Source organism: Ursus arctos, unplaced genomic scaffold, assembly GCF_023065955.2.
Source record: "Ursus arctos isolate Adak ecotype North America unplaced genomic scaffold, UrsArc2.0 scaffold_5, whole genome shotgun sequence".
In the NCBI taxonomy this organism is placed as follows: domain Eukaryota; kingdom Metazoa; phylum Chordata; class Mammalia; order Carnivora; family Ursidae; genus Ursus; species Ursus arctos.
The window spans coordinates 79047708-79062514 of record NW_026623067.1 but is presented as its reverse complement, the minus strand read 5'-3'; the positions used below and the strand labels follow the sequence as shown (position 1 = coordinate 79062514).

The following is a 14807-nucleotide window of genomic DNA, read 5'->3' as shown; positions in this document are numbered from 1 at the left end:
CTGGCTCTTCAAGAATTCAAACACTGTCATCTGTTCTTCCTTACTTGTTCTCTGCTCTTGTCCCCTCCAACATCCAGTCTCCCAGCTTTACTTTTCTTTGTGCATTTACTTCGTTACTCCTCCCTGAGGCAGAGGACAGAGGGCCATACTCAACACGATCCAAGAGAAAAAGGCAAGCTCTTTTCTCTCCTACACTTTATAGTGACTAGTGTGGGCCATTCTAGGCTCATTTTTTTAGTCAAACACTTTGGCTGAGGGAATTGGGGTATTATGATAGGCCCACTCTAGGTTCCATGCCCACCCCATACGGACTGCTAGCGGGACACTGTTATTGGAAATTCCTAAAGAGCTACACGGAATGAGTAAGAGCAGTTCCTGAAGGAAAAGATGACAAAGAAAACAAGAAATCTGCAACATACACATTCCTCACACAAGCTTCTACGTAATGTTTATTTTCCACATGGACTTTCCTATTGGGGTAACAATGCAATCGCACCAACAGAAGTATTTCCAATCACTCGCAATTATTGTTCTCAGCATCTGGTTTCCATTTCAGATCCTTCAGTGTTCAGTGAATTTGAGTCAGTCCCCTGAATGCAGCCAATCAATAACTAAACCAACTGCTAATCTAAAAGATGACCTTGAGTAAGTAAAATGTTCTCCTCCCTCAAGATACGTAATCACCATGTACAAAGATTGGTCGTAGTCACATGTGCAATGTTCCTTGTTGTAAATAATGCTCCGTGGAGTTGTATATTCCAAAATTTGCACAAACAAGAACTGTGGCCCTGAGCAGAAACTAGTACAAGCACTTGCCCTGACAGGGTTGCTCTGGAAGCAGCTAGGCACTCTAACCTGACATTTGCACTTCTCAAATTCAACAGGGTTCGTGAACATCAACAACATTTCTTAAGTACCTACTTTGTGCATGTGCCTGAACAAAGAGAATCTTTTCTCTAAATCAAATTTTCTCCATTTGCTTTAAAAATAAAGCAAGAAAAGGGGATCTTCAAATTCTTTGAAGAGATAGAATAATCTTATGAACATTAAAAAACGTTAAATGGTATGGCCTACCAGCCTTAAAATATTTTTACCACTGTCTTAAGTTTTCTTTCTCTCTCTTCCTTCCTTCTTCCCTTCTTCCCTTCTTCCCTTCTTTTCTTCTTTCCTTCCTTCCTTCCTTCCTTCCTTCCTTCCTTCCTTCCTTCCTTCCTTCCTGTGAGACAAAAAGAGAGACAGCACAAGTGGGGGGCTGGGAGCAGAGAGGAAGAGGGAGAGAGAGAGACTCTTAAGCAGGCTTCATGCCCAATGCAGAGGCTGACATGGGGCTCAATCTCATGACCCTGAGATCATGACCTTAAGCAGAAATCAAGAGTCAGATGCTTAACCAACTGAGCCACCCAGGTACCCCTGTCTTAAATTTTCTATAATTAGTTTCATTGTATTCTCTCCAAGAGACCTTTATAATGCTTTTTAATTATGAGCACTGTACATTAATTCATGTAACAGAACAATCATATTAGTATGATCTAGCACAGAAATTTTCATATTCCATTGAATCCTGTAAGTTTTGGAAAAGTATCTTGGCAACTTCCTAGAATCAGGGATGGGTGAGTAAGTCTCTACTTCTCCCACATGCCTTCTTCTAGAGGTCATCTTGTGATTTTCTCAGTGTAATGCACTGACAATTTGTTTGAATAAAGGAGTCTACTGTTTTCAAAAGTTTGAAAATCACTGCACTATTTCATATTCTAAATTCTCTCTTGGCATGAACATGCTAGGTATACGTTACATCCCTAGGACAAGTGGAAGAAATCATAGGACAGGCCACTGAAAAAGAATGAAACCCAGAGGAAATGTAAAAGTCATCAATTCTGTCAATAAAAGGAGTGCTAGGCAAGAGTGGAGCTCAGATTCCTAAGTGCTCCTGGAAAATAGGGTTAAAAAATGAGGAGGCAATTCTAAGGAGATGAGTTGGTGAGGAGGTTGCCCTCCCACCGGAAGGATTTAGTGTCTGTTGTGTTCTGGAGCCGGCCCTGCAAAAACAAGTCTGCAGCACTCCTAGAAGAAGCTGTATTCAGCATTTCCTCAGGTCTCTCAAATCTCAAACAAATAAACCAATGTTTCTTGACCCTATGTCCTACTTAGACAGCATTCTCTGCTTCTGTCCTTAGACTTCCCAAAAGCACTCTATAATCATTGTGTCCACTTTTGGACCTCTAACTCACCTTTCAGCCCACTCCACTGTGTCTTCTGCCTCTGCCATGCCTTTGAAATAATAGTTGCTGATTTAATCAATGACATTTTTATCCTTAATCCCAATGGAAGTTTTTCGGTTTTGCATCACTGGACTTCAGAGAGGCCTTTGACAAAATGGATTGCTATCATCTTCTTGATACTTTCTCCTTCCTTGCCTTTTGTGTTAGGGAAGGATGGATGAAGAGGAACAGAAATATTTAAAACAAAAACAATGTATGTAAAAATTCCAAGGCACAAGGGAAGTAGTTAAAGGAATTAAAGGACAGCCATTGTGAGTGGAATATAGATAGTGTGGGCAAGCATACCAGAGGAGCTGGAAAGATGGATAGAAACTAGGTCATGAAGACCATTTTTAAGACTTTAGATTTTGTCCTAAGAAGGAAGGATGAAAATTGAGGGATATAATCTAATTTGTTCTTTTAGAGACCGTTCTGACTATAGTAAAAAAAAAAAAAAAAAAAAAAAATTGGTGGAGTAGATTATGTGGACAGGCCACACAGTAATAGTTCAAGTAAAAGATGATAGTGGTTTAGAGTGGGTTGGTGGTGGTGGAGATGAAAAGAAATACCTGGATGCCACTTTATCTGGTTTTATTCTGACTTCTCTGGCCACTTCTTTTTTTCCATGTGATTCCCAACTTACCACTCCTAAAATATTGATGTCACCCAAGATTGATTTTTTTCTGTATTTGAACCTTTTTTCATTCCATTCCTCGCCATTGTTCCTAAATTAGACACATACTTAATATCACCTATGGAAATTTCAAAATAAAAATAGATTCAGAACTTGTATCTTCTAGCATTTGGTAGGTGTGGTGGACATGAGAATACGCCTCTCAGATCTGACTGCAGGGAGTCTAAGTACTTCACGTCACTGAGGACCCCAGCTGCTGCTCTCTAAAACTGTCGCATTAGTTTTGAGGCCATGTTAGACGTCAGGCATTTTCCCAGTTAATTAATTTCTTCTACTTTTAACCCTATCTTAGCAACTGTTTCTTAAATGATCCAAACCAACCCTGCTGTATGAAAAGTAAACCAAGGTAAAGGCAGTCAGACCAAGATTTTAGGGCACCTGGGTGGCTCAGCTGGTTAAGCATCCAACTCTTGATTTCAGTTCAGATCATGACCTCACGGTCATGAGATCGAGCCCACGTCGGGCTCCATGCTGGGCATAGAGCCTGCTTAAGATTTTCTCTCTCCCTCTCCCTCTGCCCCTCCCCCTGGCACCCCATGCATGCATGCTGTCTCTCTTTCAAAAAAAATAATAATATTAATAATAAAATTAAATTAAAAATAAAAAATTATTATAAAAAATATTTGGACTAGTTGCCTACTACCTGGCAACTGAATAGGATGTCATGCTGGTTAGCAGGCAGACACAGGTTGCCTTTAACACAGGTAGCAGCACAAATGTTAAAATTTCAACAGTAGTAAATTGGGAAAATGTCCGAATGGAAGAGAATGCTATGCCATGTGCAATGGCGGGCATTTGAAAAACAATCCTACTCATTGCTAAGCTGTTCTGACACACTACAGAAGGCTAATGAGAGACTGAGGGCTGGTCACAAGCTGTCAATGGTTAAATGTGAAAGCACTGTGTTCTCTCTAATAACCCACAGGATGTCCCCATTTCAGACAGAAGGGCAGACACAGCTGAGCATACGCTGAAGACCTACTTGTTAGTCTCAGCATCCCAGAAATGTTTGAATGCTCAGCCAATACGGGGCATAATATAAAAGTCAGATTCCTGCTGGGGAAACCCAGGATCCTTAAATACAAGATAGAACCATCTGCGTAATGCCCCTGTTGACGCTGCAACCCCTTACACCCTTCCCTATTAAAATCTGCCACTTGCGCTTTGCTGGAAGATGCTGTAGAGGCTTCCTCCTCACAGGACATTTCATGTTCCTCTCAGGAACTTCCTATTTGACCTACAAGGCTGATAACAATGACCGAGGGTTAAACCCAGCACAACCTGACTGGGAATATAATGGATCTGATAAGAGAGGAAAGAAATGATATGCCTCGAGAGTTGCAAGAATTTCTCAGCACTGACCAGCAGGAGCTAAGGTAGAACTTTTAGGATTGAAATTTGAGGGTACTTGATCAAGCCAGGAAGGCATATAAGACTGGAAAAGCAAGAATTCATTGATTTGGGGGTATTTTCTTGGGACATGGGATTTAGCATCTTATAACTTCCAGGGAATGGCTAATTCACTGTTCAGATGGCTCTTAGAGGATGGGAAAAAAATGATGGCCACTGTCACCAAAGTAGAAATACCTGATTTCTCCTAGCAGAAAATACACAAAAGAATAGAGAGACTGGTAGAAGAGGAATAATATGTGAGGCCAGAAAAAGGGTTACAGGATTATGTTCCACGGAAGATCCCAGAGTACCAACCATTCACAAAGACCATCAGGAATTTGCTGGAGAGAGGGAATCAGCACCACTGAGAAGTTCAGTGGAAGTTCTTGGTACACCAAGTATGATGGCAGGAAATGCATTCACAGAACAGGGCTCATTAATATCTTAAGAGATAAAGGGATCCTGAAGTAGTTGAGGACAGGCAGCGTGATGTTCAGGCACCGATAATTACTATGAGGACCAGCAAAGTCAGAGGGGCGACCAAGTCCTCTGGACCTGCAATGAGTTGAGTCACTTTTAGAGAACTTGGTATCCTAACAAGCAAAACTGATAACTAGCCAACCTTGGTGCTGCTTAACATGCAACCAGGAGGTGAGGGGGAGCAAGAGTGAGGAGCAAGACATTATACATAATTGGTTATCATTCCAATAAAAAGGTACAAGCTTTTGCTCAGTTCCTGGACCTGAGCTGATTTGCAAGTCTAGAATTGGAACCCATTGGCCTGAAAAGACAGCCAGACCCCTAGAAATAAGGTCCCGCATTACATACCATGATGATTTCCCCAGTCCTTCCCCCAATGGGACATACAGCCATTAACTTGGATGAATGTGCACTGGAAAAAAAAGAAATATTTATTGATGATTTAAGAAAAGAAAGCAGGCTGTCAGGAAAGCCAGAACGGTTAAGGAAGGTTTTAAGGGGAAAATAGGCCAAATCAATAAGATTAATTCCAATGTACTACTCATTTTAAAAAGCTATAAATCAAGTTATACAAAGTATGTTCTATGACCACAGTGGAATTCAATTTGAATTCAATAACAGAAATATATCCAAAAATCTCCAATTATTAGGAAATTAAATAGCACAGTTCTAAACAACCCCTGGGTCAAAGAATATTCAAAGGGGAAACAATAAAGTATTTTGAAATAAATGAAAATAAAAATATATCACAATCTATGAGATATAGCTATTGCCTATATAAAATACTCTTTGTTTCAGTCTATAATAACTTTAGTTTATATTTATTCATTTAATGTCTAGAACATAAGCTGTATTAGGGCAACAATTTCATCTTTTTTCTCCTTTATATCCCCAGTTTCTAGCATAATGCTCAGGCCCATTTAAAGAAATATATATGAATATATGAACCCCACCACTGGAAGCAACCACTATAAAAATTTAATGCATATCCATCCAGAATTCCCTGGCCATATATAAAAATATTTATATTTTTTTTTACAATAATGGAATAATACTATCCACATCCGTTTGTAGACTATTTCCCCAATTAACTATATTTTGGGAAATTATTTAAGTGTGAAAAAATAAGGATATACATCAATTATTAGTGGTTGTAAAGTATTATATAGATTTATCCTGATTTATTTAAGCAATATCTACCAATGAACATTTAGGTATTTTCTGATTTTCCATACTAAAAAAAAAAAAATGCAGTAAATGACATATGCGAAAATACACACAACATACTTATCTATCTTTTAAGGATAAATTTCTTTTTCTTTTTTTTTTTTAAGATTTCATTTATTTATGTGACAGAGAGACAGCCAGTGAGAGAGAGAACACAAGCAGGGGGAGTGGGAAAGGAAGAAGCAGGCTCCCAGCGGAGGAGACCGATGTGGGACTCGATCCCAGAACGCTGGGATCACGCCCTGAGCCTAAGGCAGACGCTTAATGACTGCGCTACACAGGCGCCCCAAGGATAAATTTCTACAGGTAGAATGGCTGGCCTTAAAGGTATGTACATGTAAATGATGCAAAATGATAAATTCTAGAAATAATGTATAAATCTCACAGCATACCAAACTAAGGATTATTTTATTTTTTTAAGAAAAAGCTATTGTCTTGATTTTGGAGTCAAGTATATATTAATACTTATATGCCTATAATACTTATAATTTGTCCCTTTTACTGATGTAATTGTTGAAATGACAATATTTTTTTCTGGCTTCTTAGTAGTCCATTAACAAACTGTTGATAATAAGTGAGCATTTTATGATTTGCATAATATTTATAAACCAGCTGTTGTTATTTACAAAGTGGTGATGAATGAAACTGCAGTACCAATAAGGGCTAATTGTTGAGTTGAATGAACTTGATCAAGCACTCATTTTGCAAATGCCTTGAAACTTGAGCAGACTACTTGATACAAAAAATATTTACTTATATAGGTAAAGTTCATCTTTCTCCTCTCCTACAGATTTTTTTGTAGCTACTTTGGAAGATATATTGTGGAAAGGGGCATTGATGACCTATTCAGAGAAGTTGGCATATTTTCTCTGGAGTCTGGGGATCGCGGCTGCCTGACAGCAGACCACGGCTGACTTCGCTCTGAAGGCAGAGTCAAGAGAGATGGTTCCAGTAAATTTGATGTGTTCCTGACGCAAGAGACAAATGGCCTGGGTGTTGTCCTGCCCAAGAAGACTGCCTTCCCATATGAGATAACCCAGCAGAGAATAAACCTTCTAGATTCCTAAGAGCTGATGGAGAAACTATAAACAGTCAGCCAGAAAATGTATTCATCAGCATCAAGGAAATATGGGTGCAAGATCTCCAACAATGGAGGAAGGAAGGTGTGGTGTTCTCCCAGGAACACACAAGAACACTTTTTCCAGTAAGACTTGGCATCACACATCTGACATGGCCAGAGGAAACCAGCAGTTACGTGCCAGACAAGCAGTGTCAATATCTGCCCTCCCCACACCTCTTCCAACTCCAGAGAAGGAGCAGAGAGGCTGTTTCCAGAGTGAGAAAAGAGAAGAAGCACTCTCTGAAGAAATAAAAAAAAAGAAGCTAACTAGCCCGCTCTTTCCACAGCCGTTCTCACAACCTTGGGAAGGGGATAATCTTTAGCTTCACTGAACTTAAAAATTCCATTCCATGAAAATAAATATTTGAATGACCTGAGATTGTCAGTGGACTAAAAGGACCTAAAAGTAACCTGAAAAGTCATGAAACTAGCTTTAAGTTTATCCACAAGGCAAGAGGAGAATTGACTCAATAGAAAATTTTTTAAAAATACTGAAGATGGGACGCCTGGGTGGCTCAGTTGATTAAGCGTCTGCCTTTGGCTCAGGTCATGATTCCGGCCTCCTGGGTACAAGTCCCGCCTCGGGCTCCTTGTTCAGTGGAGAGCCTCCTTCCCCCTCTGCCTGATGCTCCCCCTGCTTGTGCTTGCTCTCTCTCCCACTCTCTCTCTTTTTAATAAATATATAAAATCTTAAAAAAAAATACTGGAGATAAAGACTAAGTTGCCCCATGATTGCACACTCTGTATCCCACTATCTCAATATAATGCTTCTACACTGAACCAAAAAAATTATTTTTATTATGCAAAATATAATAGTATCTATAGGCTACAAGTTTTTGACGGTCATAGTCTATAAAACAGCAACTGATATATCCACAATATGAAAAAGCCAAGTTTTTATTATGGTGCTTCAATTAAAGAGGCATTGTTAAGTAACAGACTCCAGGTTTATAATGTGAATATCAATCAATCTGAAAGTATTGATCAAGCTCCATTTTTGTGCCCATTTCTCCTTCTCCCTCCCTCAAAGGAGTATAAGTTCTGATGAAAGAGGCATTAAAACACTTATGAGGTCTACTTCCAAATAAAAGTACAATAGGAGTTTGAAATTTTAATAAAAAGTAATCTTAGAAGTCAGTAAAGCTTGCCTTTTTAAAACTTCCATTTTTTTAAAGTGTATTCAAGTAAGCTTGGTTTTGTTTGAATTTGACATGTGCTTATTCCTAGAAATAAATAGGATATTTGGTACTAGAAGTTTTGAAAAAGATCTACCAGTAAAGTCAGCATACATTGCCTATTCAAATCAGTACATGGTCCAAATCTATTTACACTTCATAAAACTTTCAATTACAGAAACAAAAGAAAGCACTAACATAAAACCCAAAAAAATAAACAGCATAGAAAATGCTAACAGCATATGCAGCTTTTAACCTCTTCACTGTAAATATAATTTTTATATATTTTTATATGTCTAAGTGTCTTTAACACCATGCATTCTGTTCTCACCTCAGGGCTCACTAACACATAAGAAAGGAACTTCGAACAATTTAAATGCATTATTATAAAAATCATTTTAAGAAAAACATTTATTAAATATAATAGTTAGTAATTAAATTAGTCAATTAATAATTGTTAAATAATAAAGTTATCAACTACAAAAAAAATCTTAAGATCATATTTTCTTACTAAATTATTTTTATCTCCAAAAACAAGTAAAAATAAGTTAAGAGACACTTAATAAAAATCAGAGATATACTATCTGATTCTTTTTTAAATAAGAATGTTTAAAAGGAAAGGAAGGAAAAAAGAAGAGGGAGATAGAAGAAGTTGAGAAAAACAAATGAATAAGCAAATTAATAATATATCAAGTGGTAAATAACTAAAAATATATCAAATGGTTGCAGTTTCAGTAACAGCAGCAAACATTTTGATTTACAGAGTCCCATTAAAGCTAGATCAATGAAACTCACTAATTAGATTTTATTGACACGAGGGGGAAAAAAATCTCTGTACATCCTGGAGTTCCAAAATGGACGAATAAATCCTGGAGCTACTAGAGGCCATCTTAGCAATAGGAGATGACAGCCAGGCTGAGAAGACACACCAGAGAAAGCAGGGATGAAGGACGGAGAGAAAAATGCTGTCAACATCTGAGACTCCTTGGATTCATCAGCATAGAACAGAGGCCTGCAGCTTTCATTTATGAAAGCCAATGAAGTCCCCCTTTTTCTGCCCACACCAAGTTGTTGTTTTATAACACTTGCAAATCCAAGTGTCCAGGTTAATACAATTCAAAAGTGAAATTTATGCTAAACAAATAGAAAACGCAGAGGGACTAGCTGAGTGTTGGTGGGGTAGTGGCTCCAAAAATGTTCCTGTCCTAATTCCTGGAACTTGTGCCTATGTCTCTTTACATGGCAAAGGGGACTTTGAGGTGGAATTAAATTAAGAATTTTGAGATGAGGCGTTTATCTGGGTAATCACAAGCGTCCCAAAAAGAGTGAAGCAGGAGTCAGAGTCAGAAAGAGAGAAAGCCAACTGCAGAGACTGGAAGAGAAAAGCAGAGATTAGAGGGATGAGCTCTGAAGATGGAAGAAGGACCTGCCAGCCAGGGAACATAGATGGCCTCTGGAAAACAGCAACGAACTCTGCCGCAGAGCCTCAAGAAGAAATCAGTCCTCCCAACATCTTGACTTTGGTCCAGTGAAACCGATTTCAGACTTCCGATGTTTATTACAGCGTTAGAACACATTTGTGTTCCTCTAAACTACCAAGTTTCTGGTAATTTGCTACAGCAGCCATCAGAAACTAATACAGTTGGACATTTCATAGAAGCATCTTGTGCGTAATCCAATATCTTCTACACGATTAAGACAAGTATGCCTCCAGCAAAGCTAAAATTAAATTTGAGGTACACTGAATTGAGAGACGGAATATGGAACTCAAATATTTTCCCTACCTCTGACTACTGAGAGATCTGGGAAGAGGAACACCCAATAACAACGAGCATAACCAGCACCCAAATCTTGGTTTCTACATACCATTCTCCATGAAAAGAAGCAGGGCCCATCAGAGAAGCGTCTGATTCTGGGGCTGGAGCTGGAAAGTACCAAATGAGTCTGGAACATCCTTTTGTGTTGGAAAGTAATAAAATACTCGATGAATGAAAAGGATGTGCCAAACTGACACAGAAGCCTGTATGAAGGAACTTCCATTGACCACGGGAAGACCAACGTGAGCATCAAACTAAATAATCACATTACAGTCCGTTTTATGAAATATGAATTTGTGAGCCCCTATCAATGTAAAGAGAGAAACAAACAAATAAGTAAATGAGAACCTTACACTAGAAGGGCAACTAATAAATATAGAAGGAATGCCTAAATTAGAAAAATCAAATATTTGGCAACCACTACCATTACAACACAATGAATTCAGCCAAAAGACATCAATGGATACTGAAACTAGTGAGTGGAAGTTTGACAGAGAATGGGATATTTACATAATTGCATATTAAAAGAATCAAAGAATTTGCAAAAAGAAAAAAATTTGCATTAAACTAGGCCTGAAGCCCAGTCTACCTCTGCGCGCACACTCTTCCCAAATTCCTATTAATTATAAAGAGAATCGAGTAACTTAACAGTGAAGAAACCTGACAGACACCACTTTAATCAAGGATTCAACGTAAACATCACCAATATTGGAACAATCTAAAATCACAGACCACCTGATAGGATGCAGTAAAAAGAACGCACTGTCACTTCTGTGATTCTGTGACATTCCTGCCACATATACGTAATCTGAATCGATCATAAGGAAACATAAAACACACCCAAATTGAGGGTATTCTACCAAATAACTGGCGTGTAAAAGTCGAGGATGACTGAGACTCAAGGCTGAAGGAGCTTGAAGAGAAGCGGCAGCTAAATGCAGCACAAGATCCTTGACTGGATCTTTTTTGCTATAATCCTCTTATTGGGACAAGTATCAAAACATAAATGGGCTCAGCAACAAGTTAGAAGTAATAGAGGAATATTAATGTCCTGACTTTGACGATTATATGATGTTTGGGTAGCAATACGTCTTTGCTTTTGGAATTACACATTAAGTATTGGAGCGTAGCAGGCGTCATGTCAGTAACTTTCAAATGGTTCAGAGAAAAAAGTTCATTGCACACTCCTGCAAATGTTCTACAAATTTAAAATTCTTTCAAAATACGAAGAAACACATTTAATACTATGTTAATTAAATAAATATATAAGCCCAGAAACTGCAGTTAGATTTGTGTGAGCCTGGTGCCCGAGTCAGTACCATGGACGGACAAGGTTGCTGACATAGTCTTGATTATGCCTGGTGTGAATAACCACGGAAATCCTAAAAATGATGTCTAGAACTTAAAATAGCACTTGTGGAATCTGAAGGTGCACTGGCCCTAACTGTTTCCTCGTTTAGACATCTATTACTGCCGGTGATGCCTCACCAGTCTCCTGCTATAGAGAACATAACCGATGTGTAGACATCAGTGGTTGTCTACTAGCATCTATTCCCCCTCCACCTTTCTGACACGACTCCACTCTTGTCCAGACATCGACTCCTCACACCATTACCGATGGTTTAAAAGGAAGTTGATGGACCCTAGCGCCGGAATTGGGCCTCATTTATCTAAAAGTAATCCTATCCTCCAGAGTAAAGATTAGTTCCGTTAATCCAGTTAGTTCATGGTAGTCCCCAGCCTCAAAAATTGATTCAGGAATTAGCCTGTAACCTAATATGGGCCAGGAAGTCATCAAGAAGTTTTTCTGGATGCTTCTGGCGAGAAAATTCTTTGCTTTTAAAAGCAAAACAGACTACCCCTCATCTTCTCTATGCTCCGTTATAGGGAGTCTCGAGCCTCCAAAGGGCATTTAGCTGCCATGAGGCAACTCAGCCTAAAGAAAAACCCGTTGTACTAAAAGGAACAAAGTCAGGAAAATGCAAAAAAAAAAAAAAAAAAAAAAAAGAGCTACACTCCCGGAGTTAAGCCAGCCCTGACACCCATTCTGCTTTCGTGCATGACTTTGTGAGCCAGTTTAAACCAGTGGGATGGAACTGAATCTTCTATTACTTGTTCCAAAGTATGCTACAATTTGTAATCTCAGGTTTGAAACGGTGGCGTACACAAGTCAGTCTTCCCAAGTGATTTCTTATTTTGTTCTTCTGAATCCTAATAGGAGAAGGGAGAAGAAGAAGAAAAATGAGGACCAGAGAAGAAAAGAAGTTAATCTCTCAGTTGAAAACCATCTGGTGTTGCATAGGTATTTACATATATATTTAGATGATGGAAAAGTGTTTTATTCATTTAACAAACATGTATGTAGCACTTACTATGTATCTGGCGCTGTTCATACGTTTTATAATGTTAATTCATTTGATTCTTTTTTTTTTTTTTAAAGATTTTATTTATTTATTCGACAGAGATAGAGACAGCCAGCGAGAGAGGGAACACAAGCAGGGGGAGTGGGAGAGGGAGAAGCAGGCTCATAGCGGAGGAGCCTGATGTGGGGCTCGATCCAGCAGCGCCGGGATCACGCCCTGAGCCGAAGGCAGACGCTTAACCGCTGTGCCACCCAGGCGCCCCAATTCATTTGATTCTTATAACAATTCATGAGAAGGTGTTATTGCTATCATTCCCATTTTCAGCTGAAGAAACTGAGGCCCATGGAGGTTAAGTAACTGGCCTAAGGTCACACAGCTAGCAAGTGACAGAGACAAGATCCAAATCACTATGTCATATTGGAATACCAGACAGAGAAAAGATCACCAAAGGAGAACATTCAGGGTTAGTATATAACACAGGATATGGCACGTTGTTAATTCATATGCAAAACTAAGATTTGCATTAGAAAAACTAGATACTCCTCAAATATCAGGAAAATGTAAATGAAATTATTAGTCATTCATCTAAAAAAAAGAAAATTACTGTATGTCTATGTTTGTATAAAATCAACACATGAATAGATAGTAGCACAAACTCAGTAATTATGAAATACGATGTATTATAGTAGAAAACTCAGTTAAAAATAGAAAAAGAAAAACATTTCCTGTTAAAGGAAACCTGTTAAAGTTTTGTTTTGGTTTGGGTTTTTTCTGGTTAAAAATAGAGAGGGTTTGGAGTAGATAACGGGAAATCTGAATAATTTTAGTTGTCAACTAGGAAATAGTACCAGACACGATTTTCTTTTCTGTTTAATATTTTAGGTATTCTTGCTCATTCAGGTCTGCCTGATTGACACCCGAACTTCTTTTCGCAGCACCTTTACCTGCTTAGTCTATAATGCCCACAGAAGGTTCATCTAACAAAACTTCTCCAGGCTTGAAAGGGCAGACAAACGAGGCAGACCTCCCAGCTAAAGAAAGTCTATGTTGCCCAACAGTTTGTGTATGACTTAGGGACTTGCCTGTCTCTCCCTGCATAAATCCATCTTGAGGTTTTTTTTCTTTTAAAGCTGTCCCTTATGTATAAAGTTGATGTAGAAAAGAAGAGGCCTAAAGATAGAACAAAGAGATGAGTAAGAAGGGACCTCTCCTCAACCTCTGAAGTACTTACCGATGCCTTCAAATATTTAAATGCTGCAATGTCTAAATTTTTTTTTAAAGATTTTATTTATTTATTTGACAGAGAGACAGCCAGCGAGAGAGGGAACACAAGCAGGGGGAGTGGGAGAGGAAGAAGCAGGCTCCCAGCAGAAGAGCCTGACATGGGGCTCAATCCCAGAGCGCTGGAATCACGCCCTGAGCCAAAGGCAGACACTTAACGACTGAGCCACCCAGGCGCCCCTGCAATGTCTAAATTTTAAAAGGGTAAACATAACATTGAGCATAGAATAAGGTTAACAGCATAATTTTAAATGTTTCTGCTTGCTACAAGAAAATGGATCAGAAACAAGTCTGCAGTAAAACTTCCATGGGTACTTTTTAAGCTGCCTGGCTCATTCCAATCAGTCCCAGAGCCGAGATCAATTCTAAGGCAATCAACCTTACTATTGACCTGTTCGGTTGCTGTGTAGTTAGCAACTTCATTTTATCTATGTCAAATGGATGTTAGCTTCGCTTTTTAAATTGTTTCCATTTCTGGATGTCAGAAAACATGTTACATTTATATTTCCCACAGAAATGTAGACTATAGCAGCCATTAAACAAAGACGTTTGAATAAATGAATTTAAAAGGCCACATGACAGGAGTCTGGAGCAGAGATAGGAATTCATTGCCCTTACCCTGCCTGCCTGCGTCCTGTGGAAGAGGAGAGCTCGGTAGGTTGTCCCTGTTTGCAGTCCCGACTACTTTCCTGCTCACGCTGGGAACTGGCTGGTTTCACTGATTGCAGGATACTTGGGGCAGGATGCCCTCTCTCTACCCACAGTCTTGCCCATTTTTAAAAGTGCATCTCCAACTGTTCCTTCTCCGAAATAGAAAGAACATTAGCTAAAGTCAAAAGGACTGATTTTTAGTCCCAGCTCTTATTCTGACTTGCTGTGTGTTCTAGGACAAGTTGTTTAACTTCTCTGGGTATCAGTTTGTTTGTGCAAGCCCGTGGTTGAACTGCAAGGAAGCTTAGGGACTGATGATCTATATGGAGGTCTGTATCCATGTTTTCTG

General features: G+C 38.9%; 1 long non-coding RNA gene across 3 annotated transcripts in view; it reads right to left on the bottom strand.

The window, feature by feature from the left end:
• LOC130542731 (uncharacterized) overlaps positions 1–14807 on the bottom strand; it is a 206595-nt gene that overhangs the window by 61917 nt on the left and 129871 nt on the right. The window contains exons 9-11 of one of the 3 annotated variants that reach the window (XR_008957475.1): positions 12329–12374; positions 10213–10467; positions 5173–5236 (exon numbers count right to left, since the gene is read on the bottom strand). The exons of 1 other annotated variant lie outside the window; for it this stretch is intronic. This is a non-coding gene — a long non-coding RNA (uncharacterized LOC130542731). The remainder of the gene's footprint in view (positions 1–5172; positions 5237–10212; positions 10468–12328; positions 12375–14807) is intronic. One more of the 3 variants, XR_008957473.1, reaches the window with a different exon arrangement.